Source organism: Eumetopias jubatus, unplaced genomic scaffold, assembly GCF_037043125.1.
Source record: "Eumetopias jubatus isolate StellerSeaLion01/CBP00866 unplaced genomic scaffold, mEumJub1_p1.0 scaffold_1, whole genome shotgun sequence".
Taxonomy (NCBI): domain Eukaryota; kingdom Metazoa; phylum Chordata; class Mammalia; order Carnivora; family Otariidae; genus Eumetopias; species Eumetopias jubatus.
The window spans coordinates 202231465-202245716 of NW_028274807.1; the positions used below are offsets into that span (position 1 = coordinate 202231465).

Below are 14252 nucleotides of genomic sequence, written 5' to 3' on the forward strand. Positions count from 1 at the left end.
GTAAAATTACCTCTGTTCCCAGATGATATGATTTTGTATATAGAAAACCCTAAAGATTCCATAAAAATACCTGTTAGAACTTATAAATGAATCCAGCAAAGTTGCAGGATACAAAATCTATACACAAAAACACGATGCATTTGTATATAGCAACAATGAACAGACTGAAAAGGAAATTAAGAAAACAATTTAATTTATAATAGCATCAAAGGGAATAAAATAGTTGTACACTGAAACCACAAGACACTGCTTAAAGAAATTAAAGAAGACAAAATAAACAGACATCCGTGTTCATGGATTAGAAGACTTACTATTGCTAAGATGTGAATACTAACTAAAACGATCTACAGATTCAATGCAATCCCCATCAAAACCCCAACAGCACTTTTTTTTGCAGAAATAGAAAAATCCATTCTAAAACTCATATGGAATTTCAAAGGACCCTAAATAGCCAAAACAATCTTGAAAGAGAACAAAATTAGACGTCTTACTCTACCTGATTTTAGACTTCTACGAAGCTACAATAATCAAAACAGTGGTAGTGGCATAAAGACAGACATAAAGATCAATGGAATAGAGTATGATATGCATGTATGGTCAAACGATTTTCAACAAGAGCACCAAGACCATTCAGTAAGGAAAGGACAGTATTCTCAGCATGGTGTTGGGAAAACTGAATCTCCATATACAAAAGAATACATCTGGACATTTACCTTACACCATATACAGAAGTTAACTCAAAATGGATCAAAGACCTAAGCATAGGAGCTAAAACTATAAAACTCTTAGAAGAAAACAGGGGGAAAACTTCCTGCAATTGGACTTGGCAGCAATTTCTTGGATCTGACACCAAAGACTCAGGCAACAAGAGAAAAAATAGATAAATTGGACTTCATCAAAATTAAAAACTTTGTTCATCAAAAGACACCATCAACAGAATGAAAAAAGACAACCCACTGAATGGGAGAAAATTTGTAAGTCACATATTTGGTAAGAGATTGGTATCCAAAATATGTGAAGAACTCCTACAATTCAACAACAGAAATCAAACAACCCGATTTAAAATCAGGCAAAGGACTTGCATAGACATTTCTCCAAAATAAAAAATGAGTAGTAAGTACTTGAAAAGATGTCCACATCACTAATAACTAGGGAAATGCAAATCAAAACCACAATGAAGTACAGAGGGTATAGAGTACAGGTGTAGGAACTTCACACCCATTAAGATTGTATTATTATTAAAGAACCAGAAAATAGTATGTGTCCATAAAGATGTAGAGAAGTTGGAACCCTTGTGCATTGCTGACGGGAATGTAAAATGCTGCAGCCACTGTGGAAAACGGCATGGTGGTTCCTCAAAAAGTTAAATATAGAATTACCATACGATCCAGTAATTCCACTTCTAGATATATACTCAAAAGAATTGAGAGTAGGACTTGCCCCAAACCGATGTTTGTATACCCATGTTCATAGTGGTATTATTCACAATAGACAAAGGTGGAAGCAACCTAAGTGTCCATCAACAGACGAATGGATAAGCAAAATGTGGTATATACATACAGTGGAATATAATTTGGCTTTAATGAGGAAGGAAATTCTACAAGATGGATGAATCTTGAAGACTTTACACTGATGAAATAAGCCAGTCACGGAAGGACAAATACTGTATGAATCTGCTTAATGTGAGGGTCCTAGAGTAGTCAAATTCATAGAGACAGAAAGTAGAATGGTGGGTGCCAGGGGCAGGGGGGTGAGGGAATGGCGACTTAGTGCCTAATGGGGAAAGGGTTTCAGTTTGGAAAGATGAAAAAGTTCTGGAGATGGATGGTGGTGATGACCGCACAACGGCGTGAATGTGCTTAATGCCACTGAACTGTGCACTTAAAAATGGCTAAGGTGGTAAATTTTATGTTATGTGTATTTTACCACAATAAAAAAAAAATGTCTCTCAGACTTAATTTCACCACATTGTGGGCCAGTAGAGCAGGAGTGACCTTTCTGGTTACCTGATGTAACCTGCACATGTTATAGAGCCAAGTCCTGACGGCTTTCATTCTATTACACTGCACTGCACACCCATGTGGCTTCTCCAAATAGCCTTCTCCAGTTTGACTCCCTTGCCCCCAGCACCCATCTTATCTCACGTGCTCTGTAAAACCTCCAGACTGCTCATTTGATACTACAGTTCAGATCCATATTCCCATTCCCCAGATTAAGATCTTCCATGCTGCTCTCCCATGCCCCATTATGGTTTAGAAAAACATATTCTCTAGTGTGGCAGAACAGACCTTCTGAGATCTGGCCCTCTGCCTCCCCACCCCCTCTTCCTGCCACTACGCCACATGAACCTCAGCCACACCAAACCTATTCCAGGTCCCTGAAGTCATTACGTAGCCCACACCATGTGTCCTGCCTGAATGCCTTTCCTCCTCTCATCTACCTACACAACACCATTTTGGGTGTCCTGCCCTCCGGGCAGCCTCTGGGACGACCTGTCTAGGGTCAGCCCCACCCATGCTGATGTCAACACTGTGCTGAGTAACACATCTTCCAACTTCCTGTATCATTGCTGGACCATGAGTATCTAAAAGACAAGGGTCAAGTCTCTGATCTTGTTAACAAGCAAGTCTCAGCCCCAGGCAAGGAATTGTACAGAAATAACAGATGCTCAGGCCTCTCCTTAGACCCAACTCAATCAGATTGTAGCAGCAGAGTGCTAGGCACGCTTGGGGGACCGTGAATGACCAACTGCGGGGATTGATAGGTTTATGTAGGAATATGCTAGAGGAATGACACAATGAAATACGCACTTTAAGATGGTTAGGGTGGTGCAGTATGTGATATGAATGGGGAGGATGAGACCTTATGGGCAGAGGGTTGAGTGAGCATCCGAAGCGTTGTTTCACATTTGTATTTCTGGTGCCTGGTATCCATTTTGCCTGGTACAAAATAGATGCTCAGGAAATGAATGAGTGAATGAATGAACTGAAGTCATGATAGCAGGAATGGAGCAGAAAATTTTGTCCTGAGTGTCATTTCAACTGCACACAGAGAGCTTAAGGGTCAGTGTGAAATTTTCTTCAGCATATTTTAGCATTTTGACTTTTTTTAAACATCCAAGACTATACTGATTACACTCTCGCTCAATAGTGCCCTGACAAGAATGGAACATATGCACGTGTGTGGACACACACACACACACACACACACAACCTCAAGTGTGACTAGTGGTTGTAGCTGAGCTCAGCAGATTTCTGCCCCACTTCCCCTGTGTCTGTGAGTCAACTACAGGGAGGAAGGAGTCATGCCTTTTCCTGGACATATATAATTTTTTTTTTTTTTTTTTTTTAGGTCAGAGAGGAGTTGGAGTGTTAAGGAGTTAGGGGTGTTAAGGCGAGTGCTTCTTGATCTTGGATATGCCCATGAATCCACAGGAGATCTTGTTAGAAGGCTGTTTCTGCTTCAGCACATCTGGGGAGAGCATGAGATCCACATTTGAAAGAAGCTTTTGGCTGAAGCTGCTGGTCCCCAACCACTGTTTGATTATCAAGGTCAGGCAGAGCTTTCCAACCGGTATTCCCAGTAAACAAAAGGATCCTGGGCGGATCAAGAGGCCGAGTGTCCTGGCTGCAAGTAGCTTCACCTTGTTTACTATGCTGAACAAGTATCATCTTCTGTGACGGTACAGCATGGAAAAGGTTGAAAAAAGCATGACACAAAATCATTGGTCCTCTAGTTCGGGTAGATACTAGAATCACCTGGGGAACTTGGTAAAACTACAAAGGCCTAGGCCCTATCCGACTTCAAAGAACCTGGGCCTCTAGATGATTCTGATAACACACTGAAGTTTGAGAGTCACTGTACTAATAGATCACTTCAGATGCCCCAGGTGCTGAGCTCTAGCCTATAAGAAAATAGCAAAACAACTAATCTGCTGGTCAGAAACAAGGAGGCTTATTCCCCCCCCCCCCAGCTTTATTGAGGTATAATTGACAAATCAGATTTAGGGAGGCTCCTTATGGTTCATTCATTCACTCATGCATTCAGCCATTCAACAAACACATACTGAGTACTTACTATTATGCATGATTTTGAATAAGGGAGCATGGGTGTACATAGATTCTGCCCTCAGGAAGTTCACGGTTTAGTAGGGGAGACAGAGGCTAAACAGATCATTGGAGTACTGTTAACAGTACTGGGAGCTCATACTGTGGAACAAATGAGATAAGACATGCATGTTTATCATTCACCAAACCTTCAGGGAACAGCTATTCTGGGTCAATTGCTAAGGTGACAAAAGATGAGCAGGACAGATTCCTGCCCCCTTGAAACCCTTAAGCTATTGGCAAAAAAAAAAAAAAAAAAAAGGAATATGAAAGGTTAGCATGTTGGGCTTCCCTGGAGTCCTGGGTGATAGAGAACCCATGGATTCTTGGAACTGATGCCTAGCAGGTCACTGTGGAAATAGGATGGGTTCTCATTCAAAGAGGCTAGCTTTCACAAATATTTTGAAGTGCCTTCTTAACACTTTCTCCAACTCCATCCCAGTTACGCCCATCTATGACCATAATCCACCTCCCACAGGAAACTGGAGGGGAGGGTTTTGATGTTTAATCTTTACAGGATTTCACTTTCTTGTGACGTTCTATGGCCCATGATGCCACCAGGGTTGTCCCCAGCCACTCAAGCTCCAATGCTTGATTATGGATTTCAAATCCAGATAAGTCCTAAGTCCTAAATTACATAGACTTTACACACCAGAGCAAGGAGATGTGCATCTTGCCTTTCCTCATTAGAAGGCTGCAACCTACTTGAAGCAGAAATGAGTCACTTCCTCTGGCTTTCCTCTGCACTGATGTTAAGGACCAGAGCTACATGGCCAAAGTCAGGGTTATAAGAAAAGTTCTGTTGGTGGGACTCTTGGTGTGTGTTCAGCAGCAATCCCTCTTGCGATGAGCCCAGTTGTAAGGTCGTGCACCTGAAAAAGAATGTGTTTAAATCTCAGCCTTTGAATTTTTCACCAAATACAATCAGATGAAAAGAGGAAGTTATCTCCAACCTCAGGAATGAGGAACCAGTGTATATTACACATTCAATAAAGATTTAACACCAAACACTGGTGTATTTGTCATTTTCAAAAAAGAATGAAATCATTTTATATGTGAGACACCACGCACACCATTTCACGCATTCTTTCTTGTCACAGCTTTAATTTTCCCTTGGCTCTATCTGTACAAAATCTCTATCTTCCTCCCTCTTCTCTCATACAAAATTCTCTTTCTCCTCTTACTTTTTCTCTAAAATAGTTCATGAAATTATTCTATGTTTTGTCTATGTAGTGATGGGTCAGCAAGTGCTGAAGACAGAGGGAGAAGCTCTGAGGAGGGAAATATTGCTATGTGTCCTTAAGAAGGATGCCTGCCAGTGGAAGAGGCAGGACTTAACACAACTGGAAGGACCCTCAACAATGCTGGACTGCTTGTATTTGTAGAAGAATAAAGTCCCAGTTTATGCATGGGGTTATAATGCTTTTTATTTACATTCATGAGAAAATATTAACGTGTTGTTTTCTTGTATTGTTTTTATATGGTTTTGGTATAAGGGTAATGCTAGTCTCATAGAATAAGTTGGGAAGTGTTCTCCCTCTTCAATTTTATGAAGGAGTTTGCTAAGAATTGCTGTGATTTTTTCCTTTAAATATCTAGTGGAATTGAAGCTGTCTGGGGCTAGAGTTATCTTTACGGGGTAGGGGTTAACTACAGTTTCATAGCTATGGGGCTGTTAATTTTATCTGTTTCTTCTTAGGTGATCTTGGTTTGTGTCTTGCAGATAATTTGTTTTATTAAGTGTTTAATTTATTTGTATAAAATTGTTCATAATATTCCCTTATTATCTGTGGGGTCTGTAGCGATATTACCTCTCTCATTCTTGATATTGGTAATTTGTGTCTTCTTTCTTTTTTTCTCTATCAGTCTGGCTAGAGTTTTATTAATCTTACTGATCTTCTCAAAGAACTAGCTTGTCATTGAATTTTTCTCTATATTTTTTGTTTGTTTTCTAGTGCATTGATTTATGCTCTTATCTTACTTATTTTCTTTCCTCTGTTTACTTTGGGTTCAGTTTGTTCAACTTTTTCTAGTTTCTTGAGGTGTAGGCTGAGGTCATTGATTGGAAACCTTTTTTCTTTTCTATTATTGGAGTTTCATGTTATCCATTTCCCTCTAAGCACTCTTTTCGCTGCATCCCACAGATAGATTGCAGTGTAAAGTAAAACAAAAACTAAACAGAAACAAAGAATTGTTATCTTTGAAAATCCTCAGGAAAGGGGCGCCTGGGTGGCTCAGTCGTTAAGCCTCTGCCTTCGGCTCAGGTCATGATCCCAGGGTCCTGGGATCGAGCCCCGCATTGAGCCCCGCATCGGGCTCCCTGCTCGGCAGGAAGCCTGCTTCTCCCTCTCCCACTCCCCCTGCTTGTGTTCCCTCTCTCGCTGTGTCTCTCTCTCTGTCAAATAAATAAATAAAATCTTAAAAAAAAAAAGAAAAGAAAATCCTCAGGAAGACTAAAAGAAAAACTTTTTTTGTACTCTGCTCACAACACTTCAAATAAAGGAAATCCCTGTTTCCTTTTCTCACAGAATACTTCTCATACCAAATGTGTGGGAGTTTTCCCCACACCAACCAATTCTCCGGTACTCTCCGGACATGAGCTTGGTGTCCTACACCCCAATTCTGACACTACCTGGAGTTAGAGCAGACGCCACAGGTTAAGGGCTCAGTCCATTAGACTGTTTACCCTTCAGATAGATACTAACTGCAAGTTGGGTTCAATAATTTGCTAAAACAGCTCATAAAACTTTGGAAAATGAATTCTTACTAGATTACTGGTTAATTATAAAAGGATACAACTCAGGAACAGCCAGATGAAAGAGATGCATGGGGCAAGGTATGGGGGAAGGGATGTGAAGATTCCATGTCCTCTAGGGATGTGCCACCCTTCCAGCAGCTCAATGTGTTCACCAACTTGGAAGCCCTCTGAACCCCTTTGGTTAGGGTTTTTCAGGAGACTTTCTTAAAAGGCATGATTGATTAGATCATTGGCTATGGGTGACTGAACTCAATCTCTAGCCCCTCTCCCCTCCTAGGAATTAAGGTGTGAAGAGAGGGTAGGTGGAGGGTTGGACAAAAAGTTACAACCTTCTAATCCAGGGAATCATGGTTGGTTCCCTAGCAGTCATCACCCCATCCTTAGAGGCTTCCCAAAAGTCACCTCATTACCATGAACTTGTGTGTGGTTGAAAGGGGTTTGTTATGAATAACAAAAAATGTTCCTTTCAGCTTTATCATTCCTGTGCTATTTCAGGAATTGGGAACAAAAACCAAATGTTAGAACAAGAGATACTTTCTTATCTTTCTTATCACTTAGGAAATTACGAGGGGTTTAAGATCTCTGGCCAGAAGCCAGGAGGAAGACCAAATATCTACATTCTTACTATATCACAATATTGCAGAAGACAAACTGAACAATATGTTGGTAAATGCAACATAGTCATTCAGGACCTTTGAGAATGATTGTGTGGTTGGCGTTCTGCTGGAAGCTGAGACACAGCTCAGCCTCTGTTCATCAAGCTGAATGCCAACTGTGTCTCCTTAGAAACAGTTTTTTCTTATTTGCCCAAAGGTGCCTCATAGCCGCTCCACCAATATTTTCCTTCACTATTGGAACAGATCTTTTTGATTTTATTTTTTTCAGTTTTGCTTAAAATGAAGTAGTTGGTTTGCTTTGAGGATCTATGTGGGACAAATTAAAGAGGCATCTTTATGTTGAGGTATTCTTATATGAGGCTGGATAATCTTTGGTCTGTTAAATGTAAAAATTTTCTTCTGCTCAGTTGCCTTTTAAATCGGTTTATTGTGTCTGATGGTCTTCCTTTATTCCCTGATTTTATATTTTAGTTAGTAAGGCCTTCCCTACCCCAAAGGAATAAAAATCTTCTTCTATATTTTTTTCTAGTACTTACAGAGTTTTATTTTATACCTTTCTATATTTAAACCATCTGGAAGTTGTTTCTTATATATGGTATGGACAGGTGAACTTTCTTTCTTTCCAATGTATAACCAATTTTCCCAACACCATTTATTGAATAACTCATCCTTTCCTTTCTCAACTGATTTGAAATACCCCTCTGATGATATACTAAGTCCCTATATGCACATGAGTTTGTTCTGACTATTTCTTTTCATTTGCTTGCCTACTTCTGCACCAGTATCCCCATTTTCATTATTTGTCACGAGCACGGTATAAAGACATAAGTTGTGTCTTTCCACAATGTCAGCTTTATTCAGTCATAAAGTGAGGTTAACATAACTGTAAAGTAGTTTCGGGATTTTGAGCTCCATGACATTTCACTATGCATTTAACTTGGCTTCATACACGTCACACAAAACAAAGCACACTACAAAGTCAAACAAGAACAAAACACAACAAGGGGTAAGAAATTAATGAATAAATATGAAGTCAGCCCATGAAGGAACCATTTAGGTGAGGCCTTGGCCTAGTCTAGGTTGGCTCTAGGTGCCTACAGCTTATGATGTTCAAGCAGTGGAGGGTCTCTGTTATGTTTGGAGATTAGTCAGACAGAGCCTTTGCTTCAGTTGCCTTTTTAATTTTTTTTTTTTTTAATTTGAGAGAGAGCATAAGGCGGGGAGGGGCAAAGGGAGAGGGAGAAGCAGACTCCTCACCGTGCAGGGAGCCTGACGTGGGGCTCAATCCCAGGACCCTGGAATCACGACCTGAACCGAAGGCAGACACGTAACCAACTAAGCCACCCAGGCGCCCCAGCATTCTCATTTTAAACATGAGGAACTTAAGGTTCAGATAGTTTATATAATTTGTCTGAGACCAAATACTATCAGAAGTAAGCTCTATCAGATACCAATACCTTTTCCATTATACCTCATTATCAGTCTTGTGTTCTTCATTTTAAAAATATTACTCAGATACTTTCCTGAATACTGGCTTTGATCTGGGGAGAGAGAAGAGAATGTGACCTCATCAGAGACTTCAGGAAGGGAGATACATAATTGATGGGGTACAATGAACATTTATTATTTTGGCTTCTTGGTAGGCAACTCTTTGTATTTTTCAGAAATAACTCAGATCCTACTTGAGAAGCCAAAGCAGGGAGAAATGTCCTTTTCTCACTGTCTGACACCTTCTGGATAAGCATGTGATCTAGGCTGAACCATATACTGCCATCTGGACATTTTCATCTGGAGGGAGTGGTGCTTAGGGGGAGCTCAGTGAGCAACGAGTGTTGGGCAGCAGCTGAAGTATTCGTGGCACCAGAATAAGGGATGTGCCTTGGTTTCTGCCCAAGCCTGGATTCTTGTCCCTTCATCGATTATGGCAGCCACTGATGCCCTTTCAATAAAATTCTTTGTTCCTATATCAATTACAGTTGTTACAACTAAGAACCCTGACTAGTGTAGAAATTAAAGTCTGGAGGGGCACAGGCCAGAGACCCCTTGGGGAAATGGAGAGACTGGGATTGACTTCCTGGCCCGGTTGGGGCCAAAGCTGGTGAAAATCCAGCAGGCATTAAGGTATGGGCATTTGACACAGCTAACAAAAGTATTGCCTGTGGTCACTGGTAATAAAGTGCTGTTATGTTGTCTGGGATTTATAACACTTTGGTTTTAGACATGTAATGTAGTGGTGTGTTATTTAGCTTTAATCCTTACCCTAGGGGCATCAGTTAACATTTGAAATACCCCAATCAGGAATACACCCTCCTGGGGTTAGTTAACTTTGGAAGAATTTAGTTAAGAGCCTTACCCCCAAAAATTATCCATTTTTCCCCGATGCCACATTTATCATGTATTAAATGATCTTATATTTATGAATCTATTGCTATATTTTGTATTCTATTCTATTGATATATTTGTCTACTTTTGTACCAATACTACAGTTTTTAAAAAATGACTGGTGTTTTGATATGTAGTAGAAAAATATCCTTGTATTGTTTTAATTTAGGGTGGACTGAACTGGTCCTGGCAATCAGATTCTGGTTCCAGAGTGGGCAGAAGAGAGAAACCACGCCTCTTATAAAATATCATCAAAGATTAGTCCTGCAGAGATGTGCTCTATCTAACGATGGCCCCTGGCTTGCATACAGTATTCCAGACATGACCAAGGCAAAGTAGGAGATTTTTAACTCCCATGCCCAGAGTTCTATTGTGTAAATTTCTCTCAGTGTAACTCCTGTCTTTAGGGACCGACTCTTCCTCCATTTAAACATGCACTTTGCAGCCGATGAAGAGTATTGGGTATTTTATGAGCATAAACTGATATAAGGTTAGATCTCCCCCAGCCTGTCTTGTGCAGTTAAAAATCATTAATTTATACTTTATTATAATAACAGATATTAGATGAGAAAAATCACACAACAGCCTAACACAGAGATTACTTTCATTTTTCTGTTTTTGTGCAATTCTTATTAATTCTTGTTCAAAATATTCATAAGCACATCTAACTTTACAACTGTACTCATAGAATAGGAAATAATTAGAACACAGCTTCAAGTGAAGTTAATCTGAGGGGAAGCAAACAGAAAATTGTGGAGGTTTTGGTGGAATGAATCTGAAGCCTGCTGCAGTAAAACACTGAAGGCTTTACAATGTTTTCCTGCATAAAACTCAAACTTTAAGTAGCTGCTTATGAGGCTAGGGAAGGCAGGAGTCTAATGTGTGTCTCAGGATACAGGACAGCTGTTTGCCCATCAACCTCAACTGTAATTACCAAAGTAGCCCATACAGAGAGCAGAGCAGCCAAGATTGGATTCTGAAGTGATTTGCCGTCATGGAATAAGAAAGAGGTGAGCAACAGAGGAACATGGCTCAAGAAACTAATCAGAGCCAAGTGCCTATGCTTTGTTCCACTGGCTGCGGATTTTATGGAAACCCTCGTACAAATGGCATGTGTTCAGTGTGCTAGAAAGAACATCTTCAAAGACAGAATAGTAGTAATGGTAGAATAAGCCCACCTGCAGCTTCTGTCGGTAGTCTGTCTGAAATCTTTACCCGTCCAGTGCACAGACGACAGTGTCCCGGATGCCCAGTCACCGCTATACTCCACGTCTGCATCTGTGCAGCCAAGCCCTGTATCAAATCAGTCACTTTTATCAGAATCTGTAGCATCTTCCCAAGTGGACAGTACATCTGTGGACAAAGCAGTACCTGAAACAGAAGACCTGCAAGCTTCAGTATCAGATATGGCACAACAGCCATCTGAAGAGCAAAGCAAGTCTCTTGAAAAACCAAAACAAAAAAAGAATCTCTGTTTCATGTGCAGGAAGAAAGTGGGACTTACGGGGTTTGAATGCCGGTGTGGAAATGTTTACTGTGGTGTACACCGTTACTCAGATGTACACAATTGCTCTTACAATTACAAAGCTGATGCTGCTGAGAAAATCAGAAAAGAAAATCCAGCAGTTGTTGGTGAAAAGATCCAGAAGATTTGAACTCCTGCTGGAATACAAAATCCTTTGACCATCTGCAAACTAAAAATTGACTTGAGGTTTTTTTTCCTAGTCATTGGGAATGTAGAGCAATGTATCTTGCATAGACCTTTTAATCATGCATGTCATCAGAAGAATAGATTTTTGTTTTTGTTTTGAAAATGACTCTGAACATTTATTTCCATTGCAGTTTCTGTGGCTGAAAAGACTTAAGTAAACTTTACAAGGATCATCCTTTTAAGATCATTTTAATTTTAGTTGAGTGCAGAGGGCTTTTATAACAAACGTAGAGAAATTTTGGAGGCCCGTGATTTTTCCAGTATTAAACATGCATGCATTGATCTTGCAGTTTATTTTCTCATTGTGTGTGTACATAGCTTTTCTCTGCAGCACGATCTCTGTCGATGGAGCCCCTCAGGGCACAACTAGTTACCAGTCACTGAATGTATCTTCATCCTTACGGCTGCTTCTGGGTTTTCACTAACAAAGGTTCTACATATGTTAGCATATAGTTTCTTTGCACCCACTATTTATGTCTGAATCATTTGTCACAAGAGAGTGTGTGCTGATGAGATTCTAAGTTTGTGTGTTTTTAAATTTTTTTGAGCGAGGGAAGGAAAAGCTGTAAGCATTTCATTGCCGACTGCAGGTTTCTTTTCAGATTACGTTCATCGGTCTGTGTGTATACAATATGAAGAATGATCTGAAGTAATTATGCTGTATTTATGTTTACCCACCAGTCTTTGATTAAATAAAAAGGAAAACCATAAAAAAAAAGAATAGGAAATAATTAATCTTGTGTTTTCATCTCATACTGCAAGGTCTTTTCCTGTTGCTCTATTGTCTTTAGAATAACACCCCTTCCTTTGAAAACTTCCTCCCTTTTAAAAGCTGCACAATGTGGTTGATATACATATCAAATTACTAAATATTATTGTTGTTGCACCTTTGTCTCCAGGTTTTTGCTATTATAAGTAGTGCTGTCATGAGCCTCTTTTTGCATTTCGCATTTTCCTCTTTTTTAGATTTTTTTTTTCCAGGATAAAGCCCTAGGAATGGAGTTACTGTGTCAAAGAGGAAAAATAGTTTGAGTGTTGAAACATTTGTCCAGTAATTTTCCAACATTATGCAATTTATGAAATACAAATGGGTCTTGTTTACTGCAAACTTATAAACATTAGCTATTATTATCATTTGACATTTTTGAAAGGTTAGTTCTTACCCCTCTGAAATCTAGGCTATGTATTTATTCCTATTACATTTTATCCTCTTAGTTTTAGCTAGTTATTTCAGGCTGTCAAGGTGTTTTTGAAATCAATCTGTTTCTGTTATTTAATTCATTAGCTCTCATTCCCAACTTTGTGCCAATTGCCATTCCAGTTAAGGTACAGCTTTAATATCTTCATTCAAGTAACTGACAAATCATTGACTGGAACATAGTTCAATGTGATACATTTTAACTTACCCCTAAGGACCTTCTTCAAGGGTAAGATTACCCACTAATCAACTCTTGTTAGAGACCAGTGTTGAACCAGTCTTCATTTCTCCTTTAGGCTATCCCATAGGCTATACTCAATCCAGTCCAATGCAATTAAATCTATTTCTTGTGATTTAAGCTCTAAATGCCAAAATGCGTACTAGGCAGCAGTAAGTCTGCCCAATAACTTGTTGTCTCTGAGGTTCATCAGGCATTCCTGGTTTTACCAATTGAGTAACTTTGTTAAAAAAGGGAAATGTGGTCGGCGTGGCATGAATTGTTGTTAGTGGATTTATGTTGTCTTATAGTGGAAGAGCTGGTTGCTCTGCTAGAGGAGGGGGGTGGCAATAGGCCAAAGGGTTAAGCAAGAACAAAACCAGGGGTGGGCAAGTGGGGTGGAACTGAGAAGCTATTGCTTAAGCACACACAAGAGGGGCTAAACCAGAAGTAGTTCATAAGCATCGTGGACTCATTGCGAGGAAACTTAGGTCAGAGGTTCGGGTGGAAATGAAAAAATAATATTCAAGAAGTTCACAGACTTACAGTCTAATCTTACAGTCTAGCTGTGGGAAAAAGACATAAAAGTAAACAACCAAAAACTTCCAAGAAGATGAAGCAAAAGTATTTTTCCCTATTCCTCCCCCTAAGTATGACCAAAATCCCGATCATCATATATGAAATATAAGATATGATATAAACATAAGGAAACTCTCAGAGGTGAAGAGAAGGCAGGCAAGCTTGAGACTTCAGGACTTGCAAGGAACAATACGGTGGTGAGTACTCTGGCTTTTCTTTGTGTCTCATATATACCTGGGTTCTGGAGAAGCTAGAAACCTGGAAATGACAACAGACAGAGACAAAAAATAACTCCAACAAAAGCTGGCTCTCTCTAGCCAGAGGACTAGAAAGACGAAAAACTTTTAGGACTTTAAATGCTCTACTCCAGCCAAACACCACAGAAAAAGGTGTGGCCCCGACCCCCCCCCTTGCTATCAAAGGTTAGTGGGGACCACAGATTTTCACCTTCCACGGGGTTTAATGAGACTGCCCAAACCTCTCCCCTCCTCCCATGGTGGTATTGTGTCAGAGAAGGGCAGCTAGAAAGCAGGGACTATGAAAGCAATAGTTTCTCAGTTCCACCCCACTTGCCCACCCCTGGTTTTGTACCCCACCAGGTGGTAATGAGGCTCATCCCCTCGTTCCTGCAGGGTCAGTGGAGACTATATGAGGAGCCTGGACTTCAACTTCCACTCAGCAGTA

The 14252-nt window shown here is 40.1% G+C and overlaps 1 pseudogene; it reads left to right on the forward strand.

Annotated features, from left to right (window-relative positions):
• Positions 1–10872: 10872 nt before the first annotated feature.
• On the forward strand, positions 10873–11736 carry LOC114196495 (AN1-type zinc finger protein 6 pseudogene; annotated as a pseudogene).
• The last annotated feature ends 2516 nt before the right edge of the window (positions 11737–14252 follow it).